This window comes from Acinonyx jubatus, chromosome E2, assembly GCF_027475565.1.
Source record: "Acinonyx jubatus isolate Ajub_Pintada_27869175 chromosome E2, VMU_Ajub_asm_v1.0, whole genome shotgun sequence".
Classification (NCBI taxonomy): Eukaryota; Metazoa; Chordata; class Mammalia; order Carnivora; family Felidae; genus Acinonyx; species Acinonyx jubatus.
In genome coordinates this window covers 24,531,825-24,547,020 of record NC_069396.1, presented here as the reverse complement: position 1 = coordinate 24,547,020, position 15,196 = coordinate 24,531,825, and the positions used below count along the sequence as shown (strand labels likewise).

Here is a 15,196-nt window from a genome sequence, read left to right as displayed (position 1 = left end):
TTGGAGAATGAATAAGATGATACACTTGAAGATGAAGGATGATCTCAATATTCAAAAATTAGGGAGAGGTTCATTACACAAAGAAGAAATCAGTGAGGTCACTATGAATTTGTATAATTTGTATCAATATCTATTAACAGGGCATTTAAAAGATGTCTGACAAAAGTTAGGACTCTTTGATTTCAGGTAGCTACTATCCAACTTATCCAAGTTTAAGCCATAAGAAAATGCATGGACTTCTGTACCTGAGAAGAAACTGGAAAGAAAAAAAAATAACACAGAATCCAAGCATGAGCTGAAGAAACTGGAGCCCCAGGAACTGAAGTGAGTATCTCAAAGATGTTTGTCTCCATCTATTTTTTTAAGTTTATTTATGTATTTTTGATAGAGGGAGAGCAAGAGCAGGGGAGGGGTAGAATGAGAGGGAGAGAGAGAATCCCAAGCAGGCTCTCCATTGTCAGCACAGAGCCTCATGTGGGCTGTCATGAACCGTGAGGTCATGACCTGAACTGAAATCAAGAGTCAGAGGCTTAACTAACTGAGCCACCAGGCGACTCTGTCTCCATCTATTTCTTATCATTGTTTCTCTCTTACTGACTTCATCCTGCAGATCATCTTTCTCCTTATGCCAGAAAAGATGGCTACTGTCACCTCTAGAGTTCCACCCTCCTCCTGGTTAAATAATCCCGAAGAAAAGGGAAAACATTTTTCTTCAATCTTGTAATATATTCCATACTGGGTCAGATACCTGAGGGCTGCATCACGAGTTCCAGAGAAATAGGATACAAGCATTTAAAGGAATGGTTTTCAGGGGGGAAAAAAAGCTACCAAAGTATAGTGCATTAATAATAAGCAATATGAAGTACTTGGAAATCAGTGACTTTTTCCCCCCTTTAAGTAAATAAGCAGTATATCACAGTGCTGTTGAAGGGTGACTGTGCTGTTGTTCCTGTAGAGGGAGCTCAAATGATCCTCTGACTTCACCTCTGATACATTAAGACCCTAGATTAGACTTTTGACATTACAGACAATCCAAATGAATGGTTAGAAGGAAATAATATTCAAGTAGGACAATACTCAGGGGGACACCAGAGATTAATGCAAAAAATGGAACAAAAGATATGAAAATTAAAAAGGAAATTTTAATAGACTATCTAAGAAACACTGTGAACCAAGCTGAAGGCTTGAAACATTTGTGAGTTTCAAACAATGGAGTTATAATCACCATGTTATATAAAATTACAAGTGATTGTATCTACTTGTCTATAATTTATGACTTTAACATGACTAGTATGAAAATAAAACCAACAAAAACTCTTAGAACAATTTTAATTATAGAGTTGTAAAAGTACCAAATCAAACACCAGAACATGTATTACAATTATACTGTTAAAGTATTGACCCTACATAATTAAGGGAGATGAATGCAGGAATATAGCATTATCTTAATATTAATTTATTAATATAGTAGAGAAAATCAATAGTTCATTGGTAAATAAAAAAAGTAATTGATGGAATAATATGATGTGATCTATAAAGTCAATTTTCCTTTCTCACAAAATAGTAATTTTTCCCTTAGATTTCATTTATAAAAGGATAAATAAGGTTAATCTTAAACCAATAGCCAAAATAATACTTAGGGTAATAAAATATATCCTGGAATTTTAATGATTGGGGGAAAATAGGTTTCCTTTGCTAAATTTATTTCTTTTTAAAACCTCTTTTTTTTTGTTAACAGGGTAAAGCATATATGCATGTTATATATTAACGTGTTTCAGGAGGTTTGCAAACTCCAGAAACTGAATGCAGTATTTGAAGGTACTCCATCACCAAAGAGACGTTACTTTGGGGCACTTGGGTGGCTCAGTAGGTTAAGCATACCACTCTTGATTTTGGTTCAGGTCACCATCTCACCGTTTGTGAGATCGAGCCACACGTCGGGCCTTGCACTGACAGTGCACAGCCTGCTTGGGATTCTTGTTCCTCGCTCTCTGCCCCTCTATTGCTGTTTCTTTCTCTCTCTGTCTCAAAATAAAGAAACTTTGAAAAAATAATAAAATAAAATAAAATGGAAAACTAAAGCAGTAAGGGTTAGGATACTATCTTTAATAGTATTTTGGAAATTCTGACCATTTTAACAAAATGTAGAATTCATTCATGCACTCAGTCATTTGTCTGTTGTGTATTTAATCATTCTGAATTCTGTTTTTGTACAGGAATTATGTTTTATGCTAGAAAATATGGGTGATAATACTCAAAAAAATAATTACAGGTGACATTCTTCAAAGGAATATTTAATTATTTTCAAATAGATTTTTGTTTGGTAAATTAATCAGGGATAAGTTCAATTAAAAAAAATTTCTATTTTTCTGCCTAATTAGTATACAATGCAATGAAAAATATCCAGAATATCAATCACGTGAATTATCTAAGAATAATCCTGAACAAAAACTGAATAGCAGAATATGTGTTAAAATTGTTTCAGACTTTACAAGAGATTGAACAGAATACATGAAGAAGTGGAAAAAACTTGAATCTATCTGTAGGGGAATACCCAGCATCATTAGTATACACATACACACAACATATATTTACATATGTGTAAATATAATTATATATACATATATATAATATATAATGTATATGTATGTATTAATTTGTAGAAACTTGAAAATCTCAGTCTTTGGAAACCTTTGGAAATTAATAAAAGTATTACAAAAAATAGTCTTTTTAACAGAAATATTGAGGATTTTGTGAACAAAAAGACTAAAGATTGTTTTCCTATCAGCTGTAAAAACATACTATAAAGTGGAAATGATTTAGAAAATTGAGACATAATGCATGTAACCTAACTGATCAATAGAACAAAACAAATAGAACTTCAGCTTATTTGGAAGATACAGAAACATATATTAAAAAACAGACAAACAGGGTAGGATCTATCACAATCAGTGGGAATATTGATAGATAACCCAGTAAAGGATATTAAAAAATTTCTACAACTTAGGGGTGAGTTAGACATCAAGTTATATTGCTCTTTCATATTATGTATCAACAGTGTTTAATTAATAAAAAGTTTATATGTGAAAAAGATGACATCTGTGAAAACAAATACAGATACACACACATTTGGGGACAATAATAGTAATTTATAATAGTTATGATGAAATTATTAGGAAACATATTTGGGTAGAAAGCTAAATGCTAAAAAAAACCTTGTATTGACAGGAAACCACAGAAATGTAAAAATGTAAAAATTATGTCAAAGAAATAATGCCCTGATTTGAAGCATCATAAAGTTTAATAAAAATTTTTCCAGTAGTGGAATAAACAAAGGATATTAATGGAAGAATTTCTAAATAGTCAATAAGCTTGTGAAATAGATAATAAACTTTATACTGATGCAAATGAAAACAACAATATGCCATTTCTTCCTTGTTTAACTAACACCTGATAAATGACTAGAGATTTTATGGAGAAACAGCCTCACTAACATGTTGCTGGTAGAAATGTGAATTGATTCCATCTCTCTAGAAATAAATCCCTTTGGCAATGCAAATCGTAAGACTTAAAATATTCTAATATTTGAACCACTATATCTTTGTCTAGTAATCTATCAGAGAACTGATCATATATATGAATAAATGTTTGATTTTAGTAACAGATATAGTATTTAAAAATTGAAATAACATACATGTCTAGGAGGGAAATTGGCAAATAAATTATAATAGGCCTTATAGCAGAATGTTTTAAAACAATTAAAAATCTCATTTTGAAGCATTTAAAATAACGGGTCAGTGCAGGGCACCTGGTTGGCTCAGTTGGTGGAATATGCAACACTTGATCTTGGGGTTGTGAGTTCAAGCTCCACGTTGGGCAAAGAGATTACTTAAAACACACACACACACACACACACACACACACACACACACACACACACGGAGTTTAAATAAATAAATAAATAAATAAATAAATAAATAAATAAATAAATAACAGGTCAATGTAAAACTTATATATGCATACATAATATGCAGATATATAGAATATATATGACTGTTTATTGGACACATTTATCAGAATGTCATCCATAGCTATATCTTAGTTTTTCAAATACAGATTTTTCTTCTCTACTTTTCACTTTTGTTTTTGTTTTATTTATTTATTTATTTATTTATTTATTTATTTATTTATTACTTTTCTTGTTGGTTTTAAACTTGAGACCTATTATTTTCTCAGTCTGTAGCATTTTCATGATGGATCTTCACTGTCTCTGTGGATACCTTGAACCTATGGGGCACCTGGGTGGTTCAGATGGTTAAGCCTCTGACTTTGGCCCAGGTCATAATCTCACAGTTTGTGAATTTGCACACTGCATGGGACTTTCTGCTGTTAGCACAGAGCCCACTTCGGATCCCCAGTCTCCTTCTCTCTCTGCCCCTCCACTGCTTGCATACACTCTCTCTCTCAAAAATAAACATTAAAAAAAACCCAGAAATCACATAGAAATTTTTGTTCAATATACACTCTCTCCTGACATAATAGCACACTTTCTGCTAGAAAAGGAACTTAAAAAACAAACAAAAAGAAAAAACACCTTTTTCCAGTCATCTTTCTCCTTCCTCTACCCATTTGAATGAGTTCTATCAGTGGGTATGATTTTGAGTGATATAATTTGGAATTTATGACATGGATGAATTATGTGAGAGAGAGGGAGAGATGATAATAGAGAAGCAGGAAGAAATAGGGATAGAAAAAGATCAGGTCTGCATAGGTGGAAATTCAAGGAAAATTTTATATGTTGAATAACTGTCTAAGCAAGTGAGTGGCTTGAGCAGTGCCGGATAGAGAGAGAATTTGAGTGTAAAAAAATTATACGAAGGGGTGCCTGAGTGGCTCAGTCAGTTAAGTGGCCAACTTTGGCTCAGGTCATGATCTCATGTCTCAAAGGCTCGTGAGTTGTAGCCCCATGTCGGGCTCTGTGCTGACAGCTCAGAGCCTGGAGCCTGTTTCAGACTCTGTGTCTTCCTCTCTCTCTCCCCCTCCCTGCTTCCCCCTTTCTCTCTCTGTCTCAAAAATAAATAAACATGAAAAAAAAATGTTTTTAAGTATATGAAGAAGTGCTGCTTTGGGATGTAAATGGGATCTCCTTTAATATTCCCTAAGAGATGCAAGTAATATTTGCAACCTTTCTAATATTATTTTTATTTGCTGGACTCTGTTTTTTTAAATTGTTTATTAAATTTTCTTAATGTTTATTTTTGAGAGAGACAGAGAATGAGCAGAGCAGGGGCAGAGACTAAGGGAGACACAGAATCCGAAGCAGATCCCAGGCTCTGAGCTGTCAGCACAGAGCCTGACGCGGGGCTCGAACTCACAGACCGCTAGATCATGACCTGAGCAGAAGTCAGACGCTCAACCAAATGAGCCACCCAGATGCCCCAGATGGACTCTATTTTTAACACAATACCATGTTGTGTATGTAGTAGGACAAATGTGAAATTGTTTATTTATTAGGATTACAAATATTTATTTGAGGGAAATTTCTATATAGGTTAAAAAATTTTTTTTAATGTTTGTTTATTTTTGAAGGAGAGAGAGACAGAGGGTGAGTGGGGAGGGGCAGAGAGAGATGGAGACACAGAATCCAAAGCAGGTTCCTGGCTCAGAGCTGTCAGCACAGAGCCCAGCGCAGGGCTCGAACTCATGAACTGTGAGATCATGACCTGAGCTGAAGTCGGACATTTAACCAACTGAGCCACCCAGGTGACCCAAATTTCTATATAGATTAATTAAACTTTAAAAAAAACCCATGCTTTTGGGGCGCCTGGGTGGCTCAGTCGGTTAAGCCGCCGACTTCGGCTCAGGTCATGATCTCGCGGTCCGTGAGTTCAAGCCCCACGTCGGGCTCTGTGCTGACAGCTCAGAGCCTGGAGCCTGTTTCGGATTCTGTGTCTCCCTCTCTCTGACCCTCCCCCGCTCATGCTCTGTCTCTCTCTGTCTCAAAAATAAATAAACGTTAAAAAAAATTTAAAAAAAACCCATGCTTTTGAGAGCAACATGCATGTATATTGTATTTGCAAATATATTTATGATTAGAGGGAAAGTACTGTATAGAATAATTTTCAAGAAGCGTTCCTTCAGTGGTGATCACCTCATCTGTATTTTTTGTTATAGGGTTTTAGTAGGAATGTAAGAATCTCAGCATTTTCTCTTCAACTTCATCTAAGGTCTTCTATAATAATTGTATCAGGATCCCGGGGTGGGGGCGGGGGAGGAGGCGGGGGAAGATAACATATTCAAAAGCAATAAAGAGAATTGAATGACAGGACTTTTACAAAAGTGTCACTAATATTTTAGGAAATGAACAAAGTACAGAAGATCTTCTGGATTTAGAAATAACAGAAGGCATTGCCATTCCTTGTCCTGTGGTCTAAGGAGAAATTATTGTAACATGGGAATTGCCGTAACTATAGCAGAGGGACCACCCAAAACGGTTCAAATACAGACTTCTAAACCTAGATCCAGCAGGGAGGGAGCCAAGACTATAAATACCATGATCTCCCATCTCTTCCCACCTTCTCATCACCAGCCAGGTCCTCCGATTGGATGTGTCCAGTGGGACTCCAGAGGGCAAGGAGGCCTCGTCGGTACAATCCACATATGCCAGGCCTGAAGGATGAGCAGATCAGGGAGAGAACTGATCTCGAGGAGCAGTGAACATCCAGAACATTTGAAATCATTATCTGTTAGATAATTCATTATCTCTGTGTGTGAAATTGACTTCACAACACGCACACAAAGTATATAAAGTGTAAGAATAACGTGACTACAAAGATAATGATGGGGCCTTGTGTCTCTAAATAATCATCAGTTTCTCCTTCTAGAGTCTGAACTACTGGATGTATTGCCACCTACTCTGAATAAGAGTATTTGAGCTCTGGGGAATTAAAGAACAATCTTCTTCTTTTCATTTTTTTTTACACTTCAATTTATTTTATGTTTATCATCTTCCCAAAGTGCTGCATTAAATCAAAAGGTGTGTTTTTGGAGTAACCTCGAAGTATATTCAGATTCCAGGTCCACCATTACTCAAGATGTAGTGATTATTTAACTTTCTTGGCTTCTACAAAAAAAAAAAAAAAAGAAATGAAAAGTCTCCTCTTTGTAAAGAAGAATTTTAGTACAACTTTCAAAATTTTTGAATATTCCATAAGATAATTTGTACAGTGTACATGTCACTCTCCTGCCACACGATACTAACAAAATGTTAGTTTGAGGCTCAACCCAAAGGTCTAAAAATCCCTCTTTTCCCAAAGTAGTGGACTCATTCTTTCATTATAGAGAGACTAAGAATATTCTCTGGCTGTGATAGCACTAGAGATTTAATTAAAAAAAAAAAGCCTCGCATGCATGAACATCTTTAGCTTAAATGGAGGAGGTTTGCATGCTGGTGTGTATACATATGTGTGTAAGTCAGTCTGTATATGGTCGATGGTCTGGTTGGTAGAGAGGAAAGGAAACAAGACATCAGGGATATAAAACTTTCACCATGCTTAATAAAGTGGAATGAATAGAACAAAGACGATTGCTAAGTGGATGAAGCTCTGAACTTTTACCACTGGAACTGTAATTCAAGTTCAGTGTGATGCCTGACTGCTATGCCTGGGACTCTGGTTGAGGCACTATCCATGCCACCCATGAAGGATGTTGGAATTGGCTGCCTAAGCATAAACAGGACACATTTATTTTCTTAGCCCAGGGCCCAGAATTTGAAATTTTGTAAAACAACACAACAAAAATTAAAAATAAATTCTCAGGGATGGAGTCTGTGAATTAGGAGCATATTTCTGACAGAGGCCATCATCACCAACCAGTGCATGGTTGACTTTACATCTGCCTTGACAATTTTTCTGTCAGTTAAATGAGAGATATTTAGGGTACATGCAAATACAGTTGCATTCACTTCACTAGAAGCATTCTTGTGTGCCTAGAGGGACCTTCTGAAATGTCTGTTTATGATATACCACTCCAAGCATACAAAGTTTTCTAATGTTGAGTTGTGATCAGCTATAAAAATCATGAATGTTAATAACTCAAAAGATATCTCTGTAAAAACAAGGTGACATTCTTCCCCCCCCCTACACACACACCCTCGCCACATTGCCAGGTTATCATAATGCAACATAATATCACACGATGATAATTGTCTGATGATTCTTCTATGTATAAAAAAGGAGTCAGAGGTGAATACCTTTTAATGAAAAGCATATCTCTGTGTGCAGGGTTAGGGACATTGAATGATAGGTCCCTTATGAAGCACTTGGCATATAACAGAGAAACAACAAATAATAGTTACTTCTGAAATAGGTTTCCCATTGCTGACCACCTCGACTGTGTCCTGCAGTGACACGTGAGCCTTTGCTCTCCTTCGTTTTCTTTAATACAAACAAGGACAGTAGTTTCTGTTGCACGCGGATACTAAGGAATTTGACTGAAAGGATGTCAAGTACCTAGTATAGTGTCTTGCCTGTAGTAGTATTCAATATATTTTTTAAAAAAATCCTCAATATGCCATAAAGCTGACTCTTTAAATAAAATATGAATCAGTTAATGAGCTATTGGTATAAATATATACAGATGTCGCTCCAAGTTACAGACACCGATCTGAGAATACTTGATTCCGAAAGTGTTGCTTGTCATCAACAATTTATTTAAGGAGCCATTAATTCCTATTAAAATTAATCTAAAACTGACAGTGTGTCTATTCCTGGAAAAATAAGTCCAGCAGCATTGTGGTGATATTGATGCTATGCATTCATATTTACATACTGTAGTTAAGTGGCAATTTTGTTGCTACATTAACATTTAAAAAAATTCCCGGAGCAGCCAGGCCCTTAATAGCAACTGCAATACCAGCCAGTTTTCAGTTGTTCTGAAAGCAGCACTAATTGAAATTGTTCACATCATTCATGGGTTGTGTCAAATGCCATCTCCTACATGGCTTGCACCTGGGAGGGGCACTGATTTTGTGTACAATAATAATTTCATAATAAAAACATATTTAATGCAAAATATTAGTCACAATATCATACCAACACTGTTTTATACCAATAACAATGAAAGCATATATTTTAATAGACTTTAGCAGGTTCTGACATTGTATTAAAACTTTTTAATGTCTATTTATTTTTGAGAGAGAGACAGAGCGCAAGCAGGGGAGGGGCACAGAGAGAGGGAGACACAGAATCTGAAGTAGGCTACGAGCTCTGTCAGCATGGAGCTGGACGCAGGGCTCGAACCCACTGACCGCAAGATCATGACCTGGGCTGAAGTCACTTAACTGGCTGAGCCACCCAGGTGCCCCTGACATTGTATTAAGTACTACCCCCCAAAATAAGTTTGTATACGTATCAAAACTGGGTATATAATGCCTTATATTTTATAAGAGAATTCTTACCTAAAAAGAGAGGATTAGAAAATAAATAAGTCATGGGGATTAATATACAGCTTGCTGAGTATAGTTCATAGTGTTTGAAAGTTGCTAAGATTGTAGATCATGAAAGTTTTCATCACAAGAAAGAAAATATTTTTGTAACTGTATAAAGTGGTAGATGTTATTAACTAGACTTATTATGGTGATCATTTTACCATGGATACAAATATTGTATCATGATGTTTTATACCTAAAATATAATGTTATATGTGAATTGTAACTCTGTTTAAAACTAGCAGAGAGTGGAGAGAAGAGTGTGGCCCTGTGCCTGAAAAATCATCTGGACCAAAATACAATCTAATATAAAACCATAGGTATGATATGATATATTATGCAATGTAATGTATTTCCTTGATATCTAAAAAAGATCAATGTAGTAATTCAGTGGCTCCCAAACTGTATTTTCTTTTTAAGAAGAAAAAACCATCTTTAATTATGAGACTGTATTTGAAATGCTATTTCTCTACTTTCTCCTTCCCCACCCCACTTCTTAGGGGACATCAGACTGCAGCTAGGCTGTCGTGGACAAGCTGACTTCGAATCAAAACTAAACCACACTAAACTAAAATTACACAAAGCATGAGATTGAGATAAGGGGATGACAAGTATCCAGCTGCAATCTGCTAAATAACATGATGATAAATATGGGCTCTATTGCTCCAATAACATTGCCGCAGACTTATCAGATCAGAAGGTTTTTTGGATCCATCTGAATAAGAGGAGTACCTGATAGACTTTTCACCTATGGAAGGGTAAAGAACAAAATTATGTGGGTGTTTTCTTTAACCGTAGGTAAGTCTCACGCCTTCCATCTTGAAGGCTCAGGATTCCAGCTTTAATTTAATACAATGTAGATCACGCCCAGGAGTACTGATTTCAGTAGAAGGGCTCACGAAAGCCTATGTGCAAATGAAAAGGACAAAATAAATGACTGTTTAAGTACCTAGAGAAGTGACTTTCACATTTGCCCTAACAGCAATATAATCAAGTTAGACAGAAGCCAGGTTCTCAGAACTTGGCTTGAAGAGGTTTGTGATGTGAGCTGAATGTGCAGCCCTGTCAGGGACCTTTAATGAGATGCTTCTATCCCAATGGAGTTTTAACTCTTGGCCAGGCAAACTTGTCCTTTACTCTCTCCCTCCGGGACAGCATTTGAATTGACAGTGTCCTCTTGCTCTTTTACACTGATTTTTTTTTTTTCTCCAGACTTACAGGTATCCTATTTGGTACATTTGTTGAGTGGATATTGGAGATCTGTTTGGGAGTGCTCTCTTATGTGCATCTATAGTTAGTGTTTAATCTCTGTGATGTAAGCACTTAGACCTTAAGAGAAAAAGGCGAAATGGTGAACCAATGGCAAATCAGACCAGGTCTTTTTTTTTTTTTATGTTTATTTTTTGGAGAGAGAGAGAGAGAGTCCGAGCAGGGGAGGGGCAGAGAGAGAGGAAGACGGAATCTGAAGCAGGCCCCATGCTCTGAGCTGTCAGCACAGAGCCCAACATGGGGCTCTTAACTCCCAAACCTTAGAGCTGTGAGATCATGACCTGAGCTGAAATCAGCCGCTTAACCAACTGAGCCACCCTGGAGCCTCAGACCAGATCTTTTTCTTGGAGGCAAAGCGTATCATGGAAAACCATGGATTTAGTGAAACTTACCTAGGTGTTAACCCTTAGTTCTCATGAATTAACACTGTGGTCTTGAATAATTTGTCAAATAGCTCTGAGTCAATTCTTTCAAGTGTATTTACCTCATGTAATGATCATTGATACAAAGTGCCTGGAACCAAGTAGGTATTTCTTCTCCATTTATGTTTCTTTTGTTCTTTCATCTTACCCTTAGGACACTTAAAACCGGCAAGATAAACTCACATGCATATTTTGAGAATTACATGATTCTCTTGCAAAGAAGTCCATCAAGCAGCACAAACAATATCAAATGACATCTGAGTCATTTTCTCTCTCCTTAAAACTTTACCATATAACAACAACTAGTGGATTTCCAGGTCATCAATATTTTTGGTGCCATATTTTCTTTTTCATCACAGGTCCTTCTTCCCCTATTTATAAATTTTGTTCTCTAAATTGTTTTATCTTTCTTTCCTTGAGATAAATATGCTAAAAATTCACTCTTCTCCAATGAAGTTTTATTTTTATTTTTTTTAAAGTTTATTTATTTTGAGGTGGGGTGGAGAGAGACAGTATGCGTGGGGGAAGGGCAGAGACAGAGGGAGAGAGAGAATCCCAAGCAGGCTCCATGCTGTTAGTGTAGAGCATGACTTGGGGCTTAAACGCATGAAACCGTGAGGTCCTAACTGGAGCTGAAATCAAGAGTCAGATGCTTAACCAAATGAGCCACCCAGGTGCCCCATCCAATGAAGTTTTAAAAGATACCCTTATCTTGTGCTTGCCAGAAAATTAAAGTAAAATATTAGCAGAGTGCCTCATTTATTCATTAAACTTAAAACCAGTGACTTCGTGGCTGAGCGGGTGTTTAATTATAATGATAACTTCCATTATTTACTATTCACTGCTGATGTGTGTTTTGTTCAGTTTGTAACTAGTGTTTCTTCTAATTCACAGCTGACAGCAAGGAGAGAAAGCAGAAACTTCCTTTGGCTTTATCATAATGCTGATGAGGAGGAAGAGGGGAAGAATCAAGAGTGCTTCAACCTTTGCATGGAAATCACATATGTAACATGAAAGTATTTCTCTGCTAACTATTATCTATTAATTTGGGGGAGAGTTAGGAGGACTATATGTTTTGAATCCCCAATAACTGCCAGGCATAATAGCAGGCATTTTGGCTAACGAAAAAGAACTAACATTTGCTAAATGTCTCTAGATACTAGAAACCAGGCTCCTTTCAATATATACATTTCATTGAATCCACTAATCCTCAGAATGTGAAACCTTCTTTTTGGCAAGTGAAGAAATAATTTCCAAAGGTTTGCAGACAAAGCGAGTAAGTAGAAGAGGCAGGGATTAAACAGGTCTGAACAATCACCACATTTTACTCTTTCAAAAATACCAAGTTAGTACAACCAGGAAAGTAAAAATCCTATTAACAACTAGGGGATCATCGATACAGCACTTCTTAGAGTTATTATATTATTAACATTTTTTTCAAATGCAGTTTCTATATTGAAGGGAATGTAATATGCAAATATTTTAAAGGGTCTTACAGGTAATTAAAAATATCAAAGACATTAAAAAGCATGCCAGGTATTTTTGTTTTCATTCCAAAATTTTTCAACAAACCTTTTTTTTTTCTTTTTAAGCCTAAGGTAAATTTCAGAACAACCATTATCAACATTATTTAAATCTCTTAATAGATGGAGACTAAAGTATTAAAGTTGTATCACTATGGATGAAGAGCTTCATTCTCTTAGAATGGCTGTCTTGTCAATTCTCTGAATTTATTTCATAATTGCTGATACACATCTTCTTACATAATCCTACCACTTAAGAGAATGGCTGGAGGCCTACCCATTTCTCATCCAGGTTTTTTCAAATCTCTCCTCTCTCATCTGATCTCATAGTTTCTCTGCTGTTTTTGTCTGGTGACCATCCTCACTAAATACATTAGGTTCTAGACTTTTTTTTTAATATCAAAGCTATTTCTCCTGGTATGTTCTAAGCATATTGAGGGAAAGGACAAAATGTTATCATTTTTTCTATCATTTACAATACCCATTAACAGGCAGATACCAAAAGAGATACATGACAGTCAAGAACTATGGAGTAGATTTAAGATCAAATGTATAGGTTTGTGATCAAATCCTTTTGTGTCACTTACTTAGCTGTGCAAACTTAAGCAAATTAATTAACTCTCATTTATAAAATGGAAACCCAAAAGCTTTACAGGTTTTTTCATGAAACTTTATAAAGTTGTCTCACAGCCCTTATTTTCAAAGAATAGCCAGTGGTTATTAGAAATATACCAATAGTATACATTGAATAAATTACTTAGCCTTGTTAAGGCATAGTTTTCTTGTCCACAAAATGAATATGAAAATAATTGTTATCTCGCAGGACTATAATGGCTATTAAATAAGGTGATATAACTACATTTCTTAGCAGAGTGTTTCCATAAATGTTCAACTATTTCAGCAGTTTGGCCACGTGCCCCAAAATGACACCTGACATTCCGTCTTATTAAATCCAGTCTACTTCCTCAGTCCCTGCGTGCTTTGCTTATCCTGGAAGAAGTCTAGAACTTCAAGTAGAAGAGAAGAGGACAGAAGTTGTCTGCTAGAACAAGAACAAATGGCTAAACTAGAATGGAGGATGAAGGGTCCCAGAGTTGAATAACTGCCCTTATATTGTTAAGTGAAGAAATACTCATGTGAAATCATATTGTCAAACAGAAAACAAATATTAAAAGGAATGTTATGAGTCTTTTGAAATGCGGCAAAAGGAGCGATGGTTAAAATTTTAACAAGTGAGAGTCATTAGCTAAACAAATCCTGACAGCTTCACAGTCACAGAGACACCTAACAAAGGCTTGATTTGTGAGACGGCTTTAATAGTCCCTTTGCATTTCCCTCAAACATTCCGTTTTGTTCCTCTACTGTGGACCCTAAAGTGTCATTCCCTATTTCTCTCTGCTAGCCATATATGTTTAAAAAGTATAGCTAACGTTTCCCTTCATCGATGATCAGAAGAGAGCTTCTCTCCTGCATCTTGCTGTATTGATCCTCTTTAAAAAGAAGGACATTGCTGACAAAAATGAATCAATTGATGCCTTTAAGCTTTCAGAATGAAGACTTTCTTTCTTAGGTTTTGCCATTTTCTCTCAAATGATAAAACAGCAGTTGGTTCTCTTTGCCCCACTCTAAATAAGACTAAAAGGTTATGGATTATGCCATACATAATTTATAGTACTTAAGACAAAGGCGACCTGATAGAAATACACTTTAATGAACACCTACCAAATGCGAGGCTATATGGTATTTAATTTACATGTAATTCTCTTGTAATTCTCATAAAGGTATAATGGGGTAGGAAATATTAACCTTATTTTGCAGTCAAGGAAACCAAGGTCAGAAGTTTGAAAATAAATGACAATAAAAATCCCTCACGGAACAATACATGTAGAAGTGCTTGAGAGAGAAATGGAATGAGAAATGTATTCCATTTATTCACTTTCTAGCAGGGAAAAATATTATTATTACTAATAGTTCATGTTATATTCATACTTCAAATTTATTTTGAGTCTTATTATATTTTCATTTCATTTCAATTTTAATATGAACTGAATAATAGAACTTTTAGTTACAATTTTCTTACTGAATTACTTCAATCCCCCCCTCCCCCTGCCATAGAAGCATATCCCAAATTTTCCAGAGCAGTTGGTTGGCTAAGAAAACCATATTTTTTTGATAGAGAAATGTACTTTATACAGAACTGGCCAAGAGTAAATGCCCTTTTACATTAGCTAAGTATAAACATGTGCATTGACTCAAAAATAAATGTCTGTTATTTTAGATATATTTATTAATGGACAGTCGTCTTAGGCAGTAGCAGAAACAATAAACCTAATACTTTTGAAATCTCTGTGGAAAATTGCCATAATAGAGAGCTGGTGTGGAGAAAGAAAAAGGGTGTGCAAAACTGATTTCATTGAATTTTCAGTATTCTCCCCTATAAAGAAATATATTTATTCATTTATATATTTATTTTTCTCCGATGAGCTCACTGTGAA

At 35.7% G+C, this 15,196-nt stretch overlaps 1 long non-coding RNA gene across 2 annotated transcripts in view; it reads left to right on the top strand.

The window, feature by feature from the left end:
• LOC113604316 (uncharacterized) overlaps positions 1–13,761 on the top strand; it is a 249,400-nt gene extending 235,639 nt beyond the window's left edge. For both annotated transcript variants that reach the window (XR_008293911.1, XR_003426175.2), the window contains exons 5-7: positions 187–324; positions 9,988–10,245; positions 12,073–13,761. This is a non-coding gene — a long non-coding RNA (uncharacterized LOC113604316). The remainder of the gene's footprint in view (positions 1–186; positions 325–9,987; positions 10,246–12,072) is intronic.
• The last annotated feature ends 1,435 nt before the right edge of the window (positions 13,762–15,196 follow it).